Source organism: Lepus europaeus, chromosome 16, assembly GCF_033115175.1.
Source record: "Lepus europaeus isolate LE1 chromosome 16, mLepTim1.pri, whole genome shotgun sequence".
Lineage (NCBI taxonomy): Eukaryota > Metazoa > Chordata > Mammalia > Lagomorpha > Leporidae > Lepus > Lepus europaeus.
The window spans coordinates 42,049,424-42,069,881 of NC_084842.1; the positions used below are offsets into that span (position 1 = coordinate 42,049,424).

At 40.3% G+C, this 20,458-nt stretch overlaps 1 protein-coding gene across 7 annotated transcripts in view; it reads left to right on the forward strand.

Annotated features, from left to right (window-relative positions):
- The window catches only part of ADAM28 (ADAM metallopeptidase domain 28), a 790,284-nt gene that overhangs the window by 283,815 nt on the left and 486,011 nt on the right, over positions 1 to 20,458 (forward strand). For 5 of the 7 annotated variants that reach the window (XM_062212787.1, XM_062212784.1, XM_062212788.1 and 2 more), the window contains one exon: positions 6,838 to 6,894. The exons of the other annotated variants lie outside the window; for them this stretch is intronic. The gene's annotated coding sequence lies outside the window, so the exon portion shown is untranslated. The remainder of the gene's footprint in view (positions 1 to 6,837; positions 6,895 to 20,458) is intronic. 7 annotated transcript variants of the gene reach the window in all.

A 20,458-nucleotide genomic window follows, 5' to 3' on the forward strand; every position in this document is an offset into this window, starting at 1 on the left:
CTTTTAAAAAGAGATGAACAAATAGAGGATGTCAGCATCTTCCCAGCATTTGGGTTCTTTGACCACCAGTGGACAAAGGAATACCTGTGACCTCAAAGACCTGGCCATGGAATGAGGTGAGGGTGTAGGAAAATGAGTGCTGTTCATGGGGTCTATTTACCCCAAAGTGTCCTTTTCATAACTATATTTTATCTACTAAATGGGAGGTGGGTTCTGCCTGAAAGTTAGGAGCTCCCAACTTCTTTTGCTATTTAAGGGAGAAGAGAAGGATGAGTTGAGGATTCCACATTGTCAGGCTTTTTTCATCTGGGTAGACAAACAGAGAGGAATTTGGGGACCACAGTCTTGCTGAGAGCTAGAGGACATATTCACCTGCAGATTGTGTGTGTGTGCATTTATGTATGTGTATATGCATATGTGTGTGTTTTCTTTTTGGTGATTATATGGCAGAAAATTGCTGTTCTGAGTAGAAATCTCATGGAAATTTGGGAACATGTATTAATCACCCATCAGTGTGAGGCCTTTGAAAGTTGATAGGCGAGAAAGAACAGGAAAAAAAAAGTGCACTTGAAAGGATTATTGTCCCTCTCCTGAATCTTTACAACCCTAGTTATTCTTTTTCAAATCAATTTTTGTAAAAAGTTCAGTATTAGTTTCTTTATTATTGTCTTCCATTACAGTTTTTGATTATCATCTCCTCATATGTATTGAATTGCTTAGAAAGTTTATTGTCAAATAGTACAGAATCTGGACTGAACTAAAATTCAGTAAGATGACGTGTTGTGTCTTCAGTGCCAATGATATTGCCTGAAAGGCATGGAATTATCTGGAAAGAATAGTTGCTCTTCTGACTCATTCTCTCCTCATCAAATTCTGTTGGCCCATTGGAATTTCCACTGCTTTATCCTTCTTCATCTTTCCCCCTTCCATTTAATTTAAAAACTTAAAATGAATTAAAAACAAAGCCAAAAACAAAACCATAAAGCATTACAACCCATTAGAATTCTCTGTAGTTGTGTACATATCCCATAGCTGTACTGTCCAGTATGGTAGCCGTTAATCACATGTGGCCATTGATTCTCTGAAATGAAATGCAATTGATGAATTGAATACTATAATATTACTTCTACTTAAATGGCTACACATGGCTTTTATTTACCATATTTAATGGCACATCTCTAGAAATCATTGATCCAGACTGATTTTTCTAGTTTCATCTGTTGCCTCTACATTCCTTAACCCTCTAGATTTTAATGACTTATTTTTTTCCTTGTAGCATTTGTTTATGTTATTTTAGCTGTTCAAAAATATAAAATATATTTTTAAAAAGATTATTTATTTGAGAGGCAGAGTTACAAACAGGGAGATCTTCCATCTCCCTTACCAAATGGCTGCAACAGACAGACTGGGCCATACCAAAGCTAGGAGCCAGGAGCTTCTTTTAGGTCTCCCACATGGATTTAGGGACCCAGGCTCTTGGACCATCTTTCACTGCTTTCCCAGGCCATTAGCAGAGAGCTGGATTGGAAGAGGAGCAGCCAGGACTTGAACAGGTCTCCATGGGCTGCTGGCTGCTGCAGGCAGAGGCTTAACTTACTATGCTATAGCACTGGCTCCTGATAAAATCTTATTTGTCTCTTAAGTTACAATTTCAATGCCATCTATTTTAGTAAATCTCTTCACCATTTGAAGCAAGATTAATTCTTCCTTACTCCATGTTCTTATAGTTTTGTTCACGGTACTAACATAGCATTTGCCAAGTTGTCTTTTTGCATTTGTAATATGTTTCTTCTGAACTATCCAGTGCAGTTGCCATCCCACTTATGGGTACCTACATTTAAATTAATCAAAATATAATTACATAAATATATTTACCTTATGAGTTGAACTTATCATTTTAGGGATTCAAGGGCCACAAAAGGCTAGTGGTTGCCATATTGGATAGCACAGATATAAGACATTTCCCTCACTGCCACTGAGTTCAATTGGGCAGCACCGAGGGAGTTACCTGATAGAAAGAGTGCTTGTGTTTTTGTCACAAGGTTATATTCATGGTTGTTTGGCAATGACTAAACACATATCTTATCAGAGCAAACCAAGGAGATGTGGCTGAAGGGCATATTTAATGCTAGTATGTGAAAGGGAGAACCAGAAACTCATTGGTGAGTTCAAGAATCAGAACATTTGTAAAACCACTGCAGAAAACACTGAAGCTCCTTGTGATGGTAATGATGAAAGCAAGGCCAGAGGTTCAATACTGAAGTGTTAAATCAAGACTAAAAATCAAAGAAAATTTTCTAGATAAAATGTGAGTTCTAAAGTTGTGAATAAAAGGATTGTCTTTGATGGGTGTCTGCATTCCTGTTAGAGAACTTGGAATCTTAGAGCTGCCCTGAAGGCATAGCTTCTAACAGATGGGAGATAGTGCTTGTTGTTTGTGAATTAAAATGGAACAAAATGCAAATGCAAATTAGATATTTTAGAAATAAAATGTACAGGTGTAGGTATGGCGGCACAACTATTAAGACACCCTCATCCCATATCTTGTTGCCTGGGTTTGAGTCCCAGCTCCCATTCTGATTCAACTTCCTGCTAATGTGACAGCCTGGGAAGCAGCAGATGATGGCTCAAGTACTTAGATCCCTATTCACCATGTGAGAGACCCAGATGGAGTTCTGGGCTCCTGGGTTCAGCCTGGCATCACTATGGCTGTTGTGGGCATTTAGGGAGTGAATCAGAGGACGGAAGATCATTCTCTCTCGCTTGCACACTCTGGCTTTGAAATAAAAAATATATGTTATAAAAGAGAAATGAAAAAGCATAGCTGAATAGTTGCTTCCATTAGCAAGTTCATAGTCTAGATAGGCAATGTAATCTTAAATGATCACTATTATATATTAGTCCATCATAGACCAAAACTTCATTATGGGATATATGACTGCAATGCTATATTAATATGAACAGAAGATGAAGCTCATCAGGACAAGTGATTAATTCTTCTCTGTTTTTAATGGTTAAATTCTTACCAATATGAATATACCATTTGGTTGGTGCTGCACAGGAGCAAAAATGTTTGTGAAAAAAAGGAATAGATGTCTTATAGAACCATAGTTTCTTCCTGCATTTCGTAATTGGAACATCACCTCTCATCGTAGCTCGCCAAGATGCCTTCAAAATACCAACTCTAGAGCAATTTCACTCTGGAGTATTTGGACAACTTCTGTTTCATCAGAAGGCAGTCACTCAACCCATCAACCCATGTTGGTGGAGAATCTCTAGGGCACCTTGCATCCTGCCGTTAAGTTCTTGTCCTAAAATAGCTTAGAAGTTTGATGAAAAAATAATTAGAATAATGCAGTTAAATATCATCACGAATCCAATACTATGTATATTAAATATCACGTGAGTGGTATAGACAGTAAGAGCTAGGCCAGTTCAGAGGAGGGAGGGATGTTTTCCAGTTGGTGTGATCCAGCTGTTGTGATTAATCAGCATAAAGATGCCCATGGGGATGGTAGCTATGTCTGTTTTCTGAGGCCTTCACTGCTAAAGTATACCATTCCAGGGAGTTAGGAAACTGACTCCAATGAGAAAGTCTCACTCTGACTTCTTTTCTAGAAGAGTATTGGCAAGTGGACTCTGTTGTAATTCAATGACCAGCAGCTTGACACAACTGTCACAGATTTCTTTTCTTTCTTTTTTTGAGCTCCTCCTGGCTGTGAATTAGGTCCTTTGACAATCTAAAGAAATTCTTTAAAGGTCACAAAAGTGTCAGTCTCATATCTAGTCCTTGTATATTAAAGAGGGTCCCTTTATTAATTGTCTGCTTGGGAAAAATCTGGATTCTTTTAACTATTTTGTAATTCATTGTTATGTGGATTAAATTCTGAATTTAAATTCCAATTTTGCCATTTGCCAAGTATGTAAATTTAGGCCAGCCAACCTCTTTGATCTTTTCTCATTTTGTTGCCTAAAGGGTTTTGCTTTTGTCCCTGAGTATGTAGTTGTTAAATGATATCACATATGGCTGGTTTATCCAGTAGTACCATTCAGTTTAGTAACATCTGAGATTTCTTTGTTATTCTGTAGTTCCCCTTTGGATATAGGTTAACTATCTCCAACACAATTGTCTCATGAAGGGAGATGATAAAATCTCTATAGGGACCACCTGAAATAAAAGCTGCTCTTAGTAAGACATGCTACCAAAATTTACTCTCTTTGGCTGTACTATGGTGTGCAGACACAGGTTTGGTGGTGCTCAAAGATTATACAGCTGAAGACTGGAATCTTCATTTATACCTTCTCTCACTCTCTCCTTAGTTATATAGATCTGAACTATTGGTCACTATTATTTTTCTTCTCCTTGAGGAACTTTTAACATTTCTTGTGGGGCAAATCCGCTAGCAATGAATTTCCTTAGTTTTTGTTTGCTTGGGAAGGTATATATTATTCCTTTATTTTGAAGGGTAATTTCTTTGGAGATAGAGTTCAGGGTGGGTTAACGTTTTCTTTCAGTGTTTATTTATTTATTTATTTAGGCAGGCAGAGTTAGACAGTGAGAGAGAGACAGAGAGAAGGGTCTTCCTTCCGTTGATTCACCCCCCAGATGGCTGCTATGGCCGGCGTGCTGCGCCGATCTGAAGCCAGGAGCCAGGTGCTTCCTCCTGGTCTCCCATGTGGGTGCAGGGCCCAAGAACTTGGGCCATCCTCCATTGCCTTTCCGGGCCACAGCAGAGAGCTGGACTGGAAGAGGAGCAACCGGGACAGAATCGGGTGCCCCAACTGGGACTAGAACCCGGAGTGCTGGCGCCACAGGCGGAGTATTAGCCTAGTGAGCCGCGGCGCTGGCCTCTTTCAGTGTTTAAACATTTCACCCACTATCTTCTTGCTTGCATGGTTTCTGATGAGAAGTCCACTGTGATTTTATCCTTTTTCCTTCGTAAGTAAGGCATTTCCTTTGTCCTCCCCTCATGTGGGGAATCCCACAGGAATCTCAAAAAGAGTCACGGATCACTGCTTACCTGGAAAAGAGATGAACTGTGGAAACTCCACAGGAAAACATTGAGTTAAGAAGTTACTATTAGCCACAAAATAAAAGTAAAGTGGAGTTATAAGTCAGGAGCTGGGGCAATGCCTAATGGCTGTTAGGGAGACGCTCCTAATCACACCAAGCAGATATCTCTGGTCAGTCAGATAACAGTGCGCTATGGGCAATACCATCCTACCCATGCTGACTGGACCATTCAAACATAAGCAAGGAGGAAACAGCATTGATTGGACAAGTTGGAGGATGGCAAGCTGGAGAACTTCCGAAAATGAAGATAAAAAAGGGAGCCCTTGCACCACTCTCCATCCTCTCGGGGATCATGGCCCAGTGTGTGTGAACCTCTGGATCTCCACACATCCAGAGCTGAAGAGGCAGCTCGCTACTCTGCATGGAGCAGCTAGCAGCACAAGCCGACCTGCAGAGCTGTCCCTGAGCTGTAACCCCACTGTCTGAGTGTGTGTGTATGTGTGTGTGCACAGCCCATTGCGAGGAAACTCTGGGCCTCCTCGCACATGGAGTCAAAGAGCCAGCTTGCTAGTTTTTGCTACGCAGTACAAGGTGACGACGGGATCAAGAGGCCATCTGGAGCTGCTGCGTTGCTTCCCAGCTGCTGTCTGACCAGTGGAGCTGCCGCCTCACCACCTCGCCTGGAGTCCTTATCAGCCTGCTGCTAGAGGTGACCTCAGAGCCCGCAAAGCCGGACCAGGCCTCTCAGCAGGGGACCTCTCCAACTTCTCACCTGCCGTCCGCCTGGAACCTTGAGCCTACTGCCTAGAGTGATAACCTTCCCACAGCTTCCTGCCTGTAAGTGACTGGTCCGAGTTCCATCCCTGCTGGGACACTGAACTCTGGACACTGGACACTCCCCGCAGGAGAAGCATTCGCAACAGTGATGCGAGCCTAGATATGTAGCAAACCGATGTTATGTATTGAATCTTTTGCTGTGCTTGTAGTGTTCGTTGTGATAGTACTTAAGATTATTTTAATAGTGTTTGTTATGACTTGTGGTATAATAATATTGATTGCCTGGCAGATAAGTGATATTGTTAAGATTGGGTAGATGTATTAAGTTCAGTTAAGTAGTTAAGTAGTTAAGTGGTTAAGTCAGGTAGTTAAGTGATTAAGTCAATTAGTTAAGTAGTTAACTATTTAAGTCACCTTAAATAGTAAAGTTTAGTGATAAGTGTATTAAAGAGGATAGATTGATGAGTATATTGATACTGATAAGTGTATTGACCCCAATGAGCATACTGATGAGTAGTATGATATAAAACCCCTGGTGTGTCCCCAGTGTGTGAATAATAAAATTGAAAAAGACAGTCTTGTGTCCGTGTGTTCCTTTCTTCCCCGTGACTGACCAGTGTACGTCGCACTTGCTACTGTTGAGCTACGTGACAGTAGGCGCTCGTGACACCTCACCATAACCTTCTTTAAAAATTTTGTCTCTGTGTTTAATATTTTTGCAGGTTACTCACAGTATGCCTAGGTAGGGTGTTTTGGTATTTATCCTTAGTATTCTCTGAGCTTCCTGGATGTGTAGAAATTTTGTTTATTTTATTTATTAGAGAAGTAAAGAAGAAAGAGAGTGAAAGGGAGAGTGAGGGAGAGAGAGAGGAGAGAAAAAGGAAAGAAGAGAAAGAGAAGAAAAGGAAAGACTCCTATCTGCTGGTTCACTTCCCAAATGCCCAAAATGGATATGAGGGCTGATTCCAGGAGCCAGGATGTTAATCTCAGTCTCCCACGTGGGTGGCAGGAACACAGTCACTCAGGCTATCTTCACTGCCTTGCAGGATCTGCATCATTCAGAAGCTAGAATCCGAAGTCATGGATTGAACTGAGCCACTCTGGTATGTGATTCCAGTGTCCTAACTGACATGTTAACCACCCTGGATCTCAGCCATTGTTATTTCAAGCAGTTCTGCTCCATTCTCTCTATCTTTTCCTCCTCCTGTATTCCAATTATCTGAGTATTATATGTTTTTGAAACTGTTCTTATATTTTCAGCTTTTTTTTTTTTTACTTTTAGAGAAAAAGAAAGTTTGGAAGGTTTATATTTGATCTGTTTTTAAATTTACTGCTTCTTTCCATGTCCAATCTGCTGATGAGCCCATTTAAAGCATTCTTTATTTGACAGTGTTGCATAGTTCTAGAGCCAGGAGATCTTTCTTGGCTCTTCATTGTGAGGGCCCGATAGAATCCTAGAAGTACAATCCACACAACTCTGGATATCCCTTTAAGACCATTTTTCCAAGACCTTGTTCTCAAGCTAGTGTATGTTCAGCCTTGAGAAATTCACCAGAATTATTGTTGAAGTATTCCTACCAGTTTATGGCTCCAGCAGCTTCTGCTTCAGGTGAGCAGGTCTTGTCCAGGAGTCTGAATTTGCCTATTTCTACAGGTAGGTGTCAAAGTCACACATTTTGACTATTGATTTGAATGGACTGGTAGTGTGAGCTAAATTTTTGTATACAAGCCCTTCTCACATGAAAATCAACCTTGGCTCTAAAGCTAAAAAGGCTCAAGCCTTTTGTTTAAGTTTGTGGGAACAAAAGGAAGGATAAACTTTGCATTGTGTTTTGTATTTTGTGAATTCTCCAGATGCTGTTTTAGTTTTGGGGCTAATGTATTGTAATTACAGAGGAGCACCCTGAAAAGTCTTAGGGTTCCTTATATCTGTAATTCTTTTTCAATTTATGGCTTTATGATAACATCTAAGGATGGTTTATTGGAACATTGAACCTACATTCAACGGGTAACAGCATAAAGAGATGCACATATAACCGTAAACAATATAATGAGCTCCTATTGCTAACAATTTTCTGTACAAGGATAAAGAAAACCCTCTCACATGTGGCAACAAGAATGTCTTTGCAATGGCATTAAATATATTTTCTTTTTATCTTTCTTTGGTTCTGTAACATTTGCCTTCTCCAGAGCTTGTGACATTCTGTGTCCCATATAGGTCTACCTGGGGATGTATGTTGCTTTCCATTAGTATTTTTATTCAAATCATCTCTGGATGTGCAATTATTCTGTTTTCAGACTTATCATAGATAAATTATGCTTTGAAATCAGGCAATCTTGATTTGAATTTTGTGTTCTGTAATCTTGGACATTCTTCTTAATTCAACTTCTGTGTACTTCACTTCTGAAATGAACATAAGAATAGTATCAAAACATAGGGGATAGTAGTTAGAAATGAGATACTTTGTCTTTCCATTCCGTGTGGTCTCAGTAAATATGAGCTCTTAATACTAATAATACTAATACCTAGTACTGTGACTCCTTAGAAGGAGAACTTCCTTGTTCTTTTTTTTTTTTAAGATTAATTTATTTGAATAGCAGAGTTACAGAGAGGCAGAGGCAGAGGCAGAGGCAGAAGCAGAGAGAGGTCTTCCATCCACTAGTTCACTTCCTAAATGGCCGCAACGGCTGGAGCTGCACCAATCCAAAGCCAGGAACCAGGAGCTTCTTCCAGGTCTCCCATGTGTGTGCAGGGGCCCAAGGACTTGGGCTATCTTCTACTTCTTTCCCAGGCCATAGCAGAGAGCTATATTGGAAGTGGAGCAGCCAGGACTTGAACTGGAACCTGTATGGGTGCAGGTGGCGGCTTTACCCACTACACTGCAGGGCCAGCCTGTCAATTTCTAGGTTGAGTAAGAAATGGAAAGACCCCTTTTCTCTAAGCTTTCCCACACACCCATACTTACTTCATGATAAGTTGCTGATGTCTTCTGCTTCAGATTACCCATCCAAAACTCCCGTGTGGATGAAGTAGCCTGGGGGATCTGGTTTCCCTGTTCACTCATGCTGCATCCTGCCTGCATTTGCACTACTCTAATCATTCAAGATGAAACAATAAGCATCTTTCTCTATTGAATTAACCAATTTTTACTCACTTGCTATTGGGATTTGCAACTAGAAGTATTCAGGCAAAATTATGCAGCTGATGAAGTTTGGAATGATTTTTTCCAAGGTCTTTTGTCCTCATTTTTTTTCTCTGCCTCCCCTACACAGGTTGCAGTAGCTGGGTGTCACTGAAAGCATTCACATTTAGTTTGGCAGGTATCTTTGAGTTCATTTAAACCTCTCAAGTAGTGTCATCTGATGATCAAGAACAAATGATGAACTGAAGTTTCAGTTATGCTCAGGAAATAGTATGTTCTTTCTTTTTGTGAAGAATTTCCACAAGAAGCAAAAGGAAATGGCAATGCTGAAGTGAACTGAGAGGAAAGAGGTATACAGTGAGTGCCTTTTCTGCAGCAAGCAAATGCTGTATATGCCTACCAGCACGGCTGCCTCTGGAAGGAATGGAATTGGGCTATTTTTGCAGGTAATAAACTACAGCCTCTGAGATAAAGGGACTTTTCCTAGGCTCCTCAGTCACTAAATGATATAGGGAGGATTTTAGACCCCAAACTGGCCTTTTCGCAGATGTGGCTGCAACTCACATTGTACCAGTGGAACACTGACTAGCTGGTACGATCAGCTGTTTGTATACATGAGTTTTGCACCTTAGGTTTAACCAAATGGAGATTGCGAAAACTTTTATAAATATGTCTGTACTGAACACATAGACTTTTTTCCAGTTATCTACTTTTAATATAAAAAGAACAGATTTAATGTAACTTAGATACAATTCTAAGAATATAATGATACTTCCCTTCCTCCCTTCTTCTCTCCCTCCAACACCCTTTCTTTCTCTGTTAAAATGTTTGAAATAACATTTTTAATTTACTTTATAGTCAAAAGCTTAGTGCTCCACTCAATAAAGAGTTCAACCAGCAAAAAGTTAAGAGATCATAGTTCATCAGGAATATAGGCGAGGGCTATCAAATGACAAGATGTCAGTTTGTCTTGTACACAGTTTGTTTTCTTGTTCTTATTCCCTAAACAATATAACTTAACAACTATTTTCACAGCATTTACTTTGTATTAGTATTGTGAGGAACGTACAAATGATGTGCATAGGTTCCTATGCCATTTGATTCAGGGGACTTGAGCAGCACAGACTTTGGTATCCCTGGGGCACCTGGAACCAGTCCTGTGTGGATATTGAGGGACAGTTGTGCTCCAGCACAGGTGGTCAGGGCTGCAGGGAGATTGATCCATAGGCACCTCCCTAACATGAACTCCTATTTTCTGATGTTGGTTAAGGGAAGTGAGATGAGAAAGGGTTAACAGATGGTTTGCAGTTCCTTCAAGAATCCTGCTGACTTTTGTACAGTAAAATAATAAAGTTCCAATTTGGGAACGAATTTGCTACTGTGACACTAATACAGCCCCAGGCTATTAAAGGATTAGATGAGCACAAAGCTTTATGAGCCATCAGCTGTGGCACTGGAGGGTGATTCAGCACGTTGGTTGCTGGGAGGTTAGCTGTTAATTGGAACTGGAGAGAAGGAGCCCTGGTTTGGCAGATCAGATTTAAATGAGTGGCTCGTCTGACAGAGACTGATTCTGTTCTCTCTTGGCTGTGGTTCAATTCCTATAGCCAGACTGTCCTGCTCCCAGCTGGACTTGGCTTAAAATGCTTTTCTTTTCTTTCTGCTTTCCCTTTTCCTCTCTGATTTTTTTTTTTTTGTCTTTTTGTGAGTCTGTAGCTCCATTGGAGTTTGAATAAGTGAGAAGCAACGCATTAAGACACCTTTCATCTTTTGGCTCTGAATTCTCTGGATACACTTTGTACTTTCAAGCTCATTTCCTTCTGCTATCAGCAATGTCCTAGGCTGCTTCCCTCCTACACATGGTGCGGTCATTAACGGCAAAATTTTCTATAGTGGAGTTCAATGTAGGAAGTATCTATTAGGTACCTAGTGAGATGGAAGGAGCAGAAGATGTGCTAGCTGGAGACCTGAGCTTTGGTTGCCACCTAAATAACCTGAGTGCCCACTGCCAAGTGCCCACTGCCCAGGGCCAGATTCCTCTTTTGTAAAATGGAGGGATTGTGAAAATACTATTCATCTGGTATGTTGAACTTTCACCTATGCATTTAACAGGTTTCTAAGAAACCAAGTAATAAAAACTAAAAAAACAAAAAAACAAACAAACAAAAAAAACAAACCAAAACAAAAAAACAAACAAACCCAGAGATGGGTGTTTGGAGGAGTGATTGTTGCCTTTTGGGCTGCCCACATCTCAGCAGTGCCTGATTGAGTCCTGGCTCCTCGGTTTCTGATCCAGCTTCCTGTTAAAGCACATCTGGGGAAGCAGCAGTTGATGGCCCAAATACTTGAGTCCCTCTCAGCCACATGGGAGATCCAGATGGAGTTTCTGGCTCTTGGCTTTGGCCTGGCCCAGCCTTGGCTGTTGTAGTAATTTTGGGAGGGAATCAGCAAGTAGAAGATTCTGTCTGTGTCTCTCTGCCTATCAAATAAAATGAAAAATAAGTAAACTGTTAAAAACTAAAAAAAAAACAAAAAACAAAAAAAAACAAAAAAAAAACCTACAATATCCTCTCAATAGTTCTGAAACCCAAGAGGCCAACCTCCATGAAACTTTTGTGTTTTTAATTTCCCCTCAGGCAGACTCTCTTCGCCTGTTCACTTACTTAGAGATCTCTTTATGGCTACCTCCTGCATTCTACAAATCATAGATAATGGAGAATAGAGCACAGGCTTTGGTGGCAAACGGGAGCAGTATGACCTTGGGGACTCAATGTGACGATGGGGAAACTTGCTCCATTTTCCTGAGCTTCAGTGCCTGAGCTCCAAAATTCATACCTGTTTTTCAGGGTTGTGAAGAACAGAGGTGATAATGCTTGTATCATGCCTTCTACAGGGCCTTGCACTTAGCAGGGGCCTTTATTACTGGTGACATTTTTTCCTTTTATCTTTTCATTTTTATTCTCCTAATTTTGTTCCCTTTTACTACATCCAGAAAGAAAGGCTTGCCAAATAGTCGTTGAAAACAGGATGGATAAAGTTTCCTCCCATATAGTTAGTACAGTCTAAATTTTCTTTGGCTTACCAAGTCATTATTATATTCACTATCCTATATAAAAAAAATGACTATAAAGCAGTAGCCATGTTGCACCGGAAGCAGCCCAATACATCTCATGTTTGCCTCATTTCTTAAAAAATTTTTTCAAATGACATTTATTTGAGAGGCAAAGGGACAGAGACAGAGACAGAAATAGAGATAGAGATAGAGATATAAAGAGAGTCAGACAGACCAAGTTCCCATTCTTAGTGTCACTTCCTAAATGCCCACAGGCTGAAGCTGAGAGCTGGAAATCCAATCCAGGTCTTCCACATGAGAACCAGGAAACTAATTGCCTGAGTTATTACCATTACCTCCAGAGGTCTGCATTGGTGGGAGGCCGGAGCTGGGAATCAAACCTGTGCACTCTAACTTGGGGCGTGGGCATCTTAAGCATTAAACTAAATGCACACAGCCTAACTTGTCCCTTGATTATATACAGAGGCTATGTTGAGCAATTGACCTGTGCCATCTAGATTTGAATAAGTACACTCTATAGAGTTTGCACAATGACAAAACTGACTAAGGATTGATTTCTTACATATCCCCATAGTTAAGTGATACAGGATTGTAATACTATTTTCTTATTTTTCAATTTTAGACAAAATCTGTTGACTTCCCACATGGAATATGTGCATTTATCTCTATTCATCTGTTTTCCCAAGCACCCCTATATTAGTTTCCTATGACTTCTCTAACAAATAAACACAAACTTACTCTCACACAGTTATCGGAACCAGAAGTCCACAACTGGTATCATTGTCCAAAATCAAGATGTTGAAATGTTGTGCTCCTCTGGAGGGTCTAGGGAAAGAATCTCTTCCTGGCTCCTTTGGCTTCTGGTGGTTGCCAGCATTCCTTGGTTTACAAGCTGCATCACTGATTACTGCCTCAGTTTTCCACATTGTGCTTCATGAACCTTGTATCTGTCAAATCTCTCTGTAGCTACCTTTTATAAAGGGACACGTAGTTGCATTGGCTCACTTGTTAATCCAGAGTAACCCCACCACCCAGAAATCCTTAATTTAATCACATCTGCTAAGAACCTTCTTTTTTCTCCATGAGGTAATACTTACAGATTCCAGGGATTAGGACATTATTCAATCTTCTGTACTTCTTCAATTCATTATACATTTGTGGGGTGATTTTGTTCAATTAGTTTTTAGTGTTGGTTTTCTTAGAATTACGCAAATATAGTTCACAGCTGAACCATAGAATGCCCTATGATGACAATTCCTTTCTTACACAGTATGTGTTTTTTTGAAATTGATATTTTTGATTTTGAGTTTTTTGCTAGATTTCTAGGTGCATTTCCTTAAATTCAACCCTATCTTTTGAACAGATCCATGAAGCTCCTCTCAGTATAGGTAAGTATGGCATGGTATCTGTCATTCTCTTTTTAAATAGGATACTCTTGTCCTAAAACCTTCCCTCCTCCAGCTCCAGTCTAGACTGATATTCTCTAGTCCTGTGGCTTACCTGTCATCCCAGACTTTTTCCCTGCCATCCTCCTGGCCTTCCTGCATCTTCTACTTGTGTTGTAACCCCTGGGTCTTGGTTTCCATGTCCATTTCTTCTCAGGTTTATTCCTCATCTTCACAGACTATATAAGGCAGCAGCTTCTTGGGTGCATGCCAGATAACATTTTGGAGACCCGTTTTGTGTGAAAATATGTTTATTTCACCTTCATCTTGAAGTGATTGTTTTAGTATAGAATCAAGATGGTAGCAAACACATCTCAGAATTCTGTCAGGGCTTGGTTCCTTAGATCATCCCTGGCACAAACTGTCGTTATCAATCAAGGGTAAGTTGGATTACAGAAACCACCATGTTGATTTTAAAGAGGAAATTTCATGGAGGGAAGGTTAACTGGATGTTGAAGAACTGAAGAGAGGACAATGAGGTGACACAAACATGATAACTGCAGGAACAGCTGGAAACTAAAGGAAAGACTTGGCGACTTGTGATCCAAGAGGTTGAAGGAGAAACCTGTGGCATTCAGTCTGAGGCCTCCAAGGAGGAGATGCTGCCAGCTGGTGCTGCAGTCTTGACGGGGAAGTGTGAAGTTACTTTCAAAATTCTAGAAGAATAAACTATCCTAGACTGTATGCTGCTCAACTGGCAAAACCAGGGGAGGGGTGCTTCTGAAGTGATGCTGATAGGAATAAGGGGAGACAGGAAACAGCCTGTCTTTGCTTCCTTCCTCTGTGCCACATATTAATAGATTTTACCAAGAACCGAGCAGCAGAGGAGAAAAGCAATTGGCAGAGTCCCACCTGTGGGTGGATTGGGGCTGAAAGGCAATAGCTTAGTAACTGGCACAGTTGTCTTCCAATTCCTGGTGTTTCTAAAAGTTTACGAATCTCCTCTGTAACCTTGGCACTGTGAAATCTCACACAAGGTACACTGGCATAGATTTTCCTATCAGTAATTGGTAGAAACTCTGTTCAGTTTTAGGAAAATTTCTTGCACTTCTTGTTGGTGATTTTCTTGTCTCCATTTTCTCAATTTTTCTGTCTAGGTTTCCTATTGTATATCTTTTTTAACCTCTTCAATGGATTTTTATTTTCTTATATTTATTGCCGACTTTCCTTCTAGCTATACTTACTGTGAAATTTTTCTCAACTTTCTCTTCTAACCCTTCAATTCTTTAAACTTTTCTGCTAAAATATGATTAAATTCCCAAGACCCTCTTCTGAATTTTCTTTCTTAAATAGCACCTTATACTTGCTGTGTAGATGTTGTGTTCTATCTTCTCTTATAGTCCTTATTTTTTTTAAATATAATTTGAATTTTTCTTGTACTATATTAGCATTATAGTCTATCTTTTGTATTATGGGCTTTCCTCAGATCTCAGATGCTCAAAGTACTTGAAGGCTGAATAGAACAGCTGTGAATAATCAGGGCTCCTAGATTGCTGGATCTCACTATAGAATGCCCAGGTAGGAATCTGGGTCATCCACTGGTAACAAACATCGGTACCTATGGGTGTTGTTTTTTTTCCCACTCCTTGGGTCTGTCATTTCCTTCAAGAGGAGTTCCTTGGGTTTCAGCTTGAGAGCTGCAGACTTTGTTGCTACTTCTAAGAGATACCTAGAGCAAAGTAGAGGTGTGGAGCCCATAGCTCATTAGAGAGACTTCTATTCTATTGAGTGCCTCTGTGTTCTATGCTGTGTCTCACTTCTGATCGTAGCAGTGCTGAATATGCTTGTTTCCAGAGCTTGCTTATCTAATTTGCTCAGTGAATAAATGTTCCATCTTCTGCCAGGGTTGGAGATGGCAACATTTTGGCTGTGCATACTGTGAAATGAAGTCTAGGGATTTAAACCAATTCTCCTCTTTTCTCTCTCACCCTCATGCTGGCCCTCAGAGGATGATGCTACTGAGGCTTTCTGACTGTCATTCTCCCCTACATGAGGAAACAGGATGGCTGATCTCTTTTTGGTGGTCAGTACAGCCCAATCAGTCCTGAAAACCATCAGGCCTGGCAACAACATGCAACAGCCCTGTTTCAATTGGAAGACACGTTGTGGGAATTGCACGAGGTTCTTGTCCTACTTCAGGAAGGAGGGTTTAAAATGGAAGCTCTTCAGGGAACTTCTTTCGGCTCCTCTTTGCACACCTACTCAGGACAACTGAGTGAGTGGGTGGAGGCAGGCCCGGGGCTAATTCTGTGTTGTTCTCCAAGTCCTCTAAGGACCTGGATGGCCCACACATCCTCCATGAAGTCTTCCTGGTCACCCCACATCATATTTCTGGTTTTCTTTTTAGTTCTAACTATCCTTGGTACTGAGCCCTATGTTTGCCTGGGACACATCTTGTCACCTTGCCATTGAGAGGCTTTTAAAATCTCATTCGGTCCTTCCTCGTTTGTCTCACAGGGTTGGTGGATATCTTGAGCATGGTGATAGCTGGGTTATACTTGTTCATATTCTCTTGTTTTGTACAGCGGTTTCATACACACACACACATACACAAATCCTCCCATGACCTTGAACCAGAAGTAGTTTTACTATGAACGAATAGTTGCTGCTGATGATATTAATATCATTTGGATTTCATCCCTCCTATTCATAAAAGACCTTTCCACACTTTATGTCATGGAACTTCCACAAGCAACCTTGGAGCAGGAGGTGTTACATCTTTTACAGTCACTGAAAATACAGTGATAATATGCATGACATGTGACTAGACCTTCTGAGGGTCAAATATAATGATAATGATATTTATCTAATAATGATAGCTGATGATCTAGCAATGATAGGGCTGGAAAGGCACACTGCTGGACCCACTTTGCTGAGAAGAGAGCTCACCTTAGTGGCAGGGTGAATGGATAAAGTGAGATCTGATAGAATGAGACCAGAAGAGCCCAGGTGTTGAATCTCCCAGGCTATTTAGATCTCAGTTCCTCTCGGATGAATGTGGGATCTTTTTATTTTCACAAAGATAGAAACCTAGCCATAAAACCTGTCTTTGTGAGAAAGGAAAGTTCCCAGGCTTGGGAATGCACATGCATATGTGAGACAAGCTAAGACAGGTGTCCCTCGCCCTGCATGGCCAGGTGTGAGCTCATGCTAACCTACAACATGAGGGAGCCTTGAAAGGCCAGTGGCATCTGATACCCTCCCTATCAGGCCTACAACTGCTTTCCAAAGACTTTGCATTCCCTGGGTTAAGAGCTCATTTTTTCCCCCTCAAAAAACATATGTATGTCAGCAGAAATATAATCCCCAGGGTTCCAACTCCTTCACACTTACATCAGTTAAAATGGCATTTCTGCAGAGACACCCGATCTCATGGAAGCCTTCAGAGGCTATACTCAGTTTGATATTCTCCTTGTTTCTTGACGTGAAACAAACAAAAAAACTCAAAATAAAGAGGAAGTCATGTTTTATTTTCAAAATGATCTTGATTAAGTATTTTCTTCAAATTGTCCTGGGTGGAATCTTTTTCACTCATGAACTCCTTTGCCACATTGTCCTGTTGCTTTGCATGATGGAAGCAGTTGCTGGACCTCAGGCTGTGTCTCTGTCCCTGAGTTCAAGATGTGCTTTGAGAAAGGCTGAGCCTTCACATGAGAATTGAACAAGTTTTGGATCTGGAAGGACCTATTCCCTACACACTATTTAATAGATAAGAAAACATGTCCACTGAAGAAATTCCTTCCTGAGATCATCATTAATAGAGATTCGCATTAAAAATTATAATTTTCATTTTGTTTAGATGCAGATAGAGATGGTGGGGAGAGACAGACGGAGATCTTCTAACTGCTGTTTTACTCTTTGGATTTTTGCAGCTGTCTGAGCTGGGCCAGGCTGAAGCCAAGAGGCAGGAATTCTATTTGAGACTCCCAAGTATGTAGCAGAGGCTCAAGTACCTTTAGCCATTGCCCGCTACGTCTTAGAGTGTACATTGTCAGGAAGCTGGATCAGAAGTGGAGCAGAAAGCAGAACTCAGGCACTCTGATATGGGATACAGATGAACAAGCAGTGATCTAACCACTGAGCCAAATGCCCATGCTGAGATTTCCACTATTTGAAGACCTAAACTGCCAGATATTGTTTTAGATGTTCAATGCTTATTATCTTATTTATCTATTCAAGAATTCATTAATAAGTCATTATTGTCTACATTTAAATATAAGGGAACAGACACTTATTGGAATAAGGAAATTTGCCTTCAGTTGTACAACTTCCATGGCAGGATGGAGATTATGTTCCAAGTGTCTGATGCTCATGTTCAAGGTCTTCCCTAAGTGCACCACACTGCTTCAGGACAGCCTGGGGCAAGGACCCAGGGCTCCCCATACCTGTCCTGTAACCCTGTAACATTTTTTATGATGTTGACCTTAAGCATGTTTTGAATAATGACTGGACTTCAGTATGGATGTCTAGTTCCTAAAACTAAATCAATTTTTACCTACTTTTGGTGTTCTACAAGCTAATACTAGATAATATTTTTAAATTTATCTTCCAATGCTTTTATACCCCCATTTTTCACCCTTCTGTATTTCTTCCTTTTCAATTTCCATCTCTGGATGGCCCTCAGATCCTTCTTCCCTTGAGGAGCAATGTTCAAAAAAAATCTAATATCAATGATTTATGACTCAGTGTAAATGCAAATCAGGACCTCTTGAGGAGTATTTATATCTTTGATGATACAATGGAGAGATTTTAAAGAAGAAGAGTAACATCAAGACAAACTTACTGGCCATATACTTTTGTGTGTTAAGTACTGTGCTAGATTCCATCACTTAACTTTATTCATTAAACTCTTCCCCATCTCTACCTCTGTTTTTATAGATGAAGAAGCTGAAGTTTCAAAAAGTTAAAAAACTTGCCTGAAGTCATCATGCAATGATGATTATTTTCACGGTACCACCAGCTAGAAGGAGAGGATTCTGGGTATGATAAGACCGGGAGGGGGGCTGCTCTAGGTCCTAAATCAACCATGAAAGGCTTACTCATAGAGAAAAATGCAGATGGAAGAATTCATTTTTTTAGCCTCATGAAATCTTTCCTCACAATGAGGACAGGAATTGATAAAACACGTCTGTGAAGGCACTACTAGTTGTGAAATGCTGGACAAAGTGCTGAGGGAAAGCAAATACAACTAAATTGGTCTGTGTAGATCACATTGTGAAAGCAGTGCAAGCATCCTGCACCCAGTGTGGTCTCCACTTTGCCAGGGAGATTTTTTTTCCAATCACAAAAGCACGATGTTCTCTCCAAGAGGTCCTAGAAGACTCAGGGCTAGCGATGGAGCAGCTCTTCTCTAGAAATACACTTTGCATATCTTCGTCCATGTTTAATAATATGTATGTCTTCATTCCGTCTCATTACTTTTTGCCTCACTGTCCATTTTTTTTTTTCGTGTAGCATTGATTCTTTAAACAGCCATAATCACTGTGAGTAGCATAAGGTGGGTTCGAGACACATAGTTTGGACTCTTATGAATGCTTTATTTACTTACCTTCTTATCAGTGGCCTTCTCCCCTGTCTCTGGTTACCTTTTTCACTTAGCCGGCCAACTGAGAATTTGATGAAAGATGGAAATAAGTTGGCAGATTGCCTTTAGCTTCCAGACAAGGGTTCTTTCTTTCTGTGATTTAGTTTCACAAAGAATTTCATAGGCATTGGAAGTTTTGTTACAAAGCAGCAGGGTCCAAAGACTGCAGCCCAGAAGGTTGAATGAAGAGGTCAACGTCCTTAGCTTCCAGCTGTTGGTTTTTGATTTGAAGAACTCATATATCTCTTATTGTCCCTTTCTTGCTCTTGGGAAAGTTATCTTTGAATTATAGTAGATTGTTTTCATTATTATTTTATGTTTTCTTTGGAAAGAAGTTCAAATTTATCAAAGAATGTACCTTACTGGAGTTGTGCAGCAAACTGCCTGGGTGGCATCACATAGTAGCTCAAGATCATGTGCAAAATCACTCTGCATATAAAGGAAGCAATATCCTATTAATTTAGAATGCTTTTATTGTGTTTTTCTTATTACAAAAGTATTTCATGCAGAAAATTTGAAAAGTACAGATAAGCACAAATAAATACATAAAAATCACTTGAATCCTATCACCCAAAGATATCCAGTGATAACATTTTATATTATCCTTTTGGTTTTTTAAATGTATATTTTATCATAAACAATGTTACACTATACAAAATATTTTAAAATTGTTTCTGCTTTCATAAATATATCAGAATTTTTCCACATCATAATGTATTATTATAATATTGTATTTAAAGATTGCATAGCATTTTGTCATATAGCTATATCATCATTTATCTAAAACTTTTCTTTTTCTTAAAAAATTTATTTATTATTTAAAAGTTAGAATTACAGTGAGAGAGAGACAGATGGAGAGACAGAGATCTTCCTTCTGCTGGTTTACTCTGTAAATGGCCTAAACGACCAGAGCTGGGCAGATCTGAAGCCAGGAACTTCTTCCAGGTCTCCCACATGGGTGCAGGGGCCCACGAAATTGGGCCATCTTCCACTGCTGTCCCAGGCACATTAGCAGGGAACTTGATATGAAGTGGAGCAGTTGGGACTTGAACTGGTACCCATATGGGATGCTCGCCCCACAGGCTGCAGCTTCACCTGCTATACCACAGTTCTGGCCACTCCTTTTTAATTTAAAGGTTTATTTTATTTATTTGAAAAAGTTACACAGAGATAGAGAGAGTTCTTCCATCTGTTGGTTCACTCCCCAAATGTCTGCAATGGCCAGGCTGAAGTCAGGAGCCAGGAGTTTCCTCTGGGTTTCCCATGTGGTTGCAGGGGTCCAAGTACTTGGATTATTCTCTGCTGCCTTCCCAGATGCATTATTGGGGAGATTGATTGGAAACAGAGCAGCCAAGATTCAAACCTGTGTCTATATGTGATTCTGGTGCTACAGGCAGCGGCATAACCCACTGTACCACAACA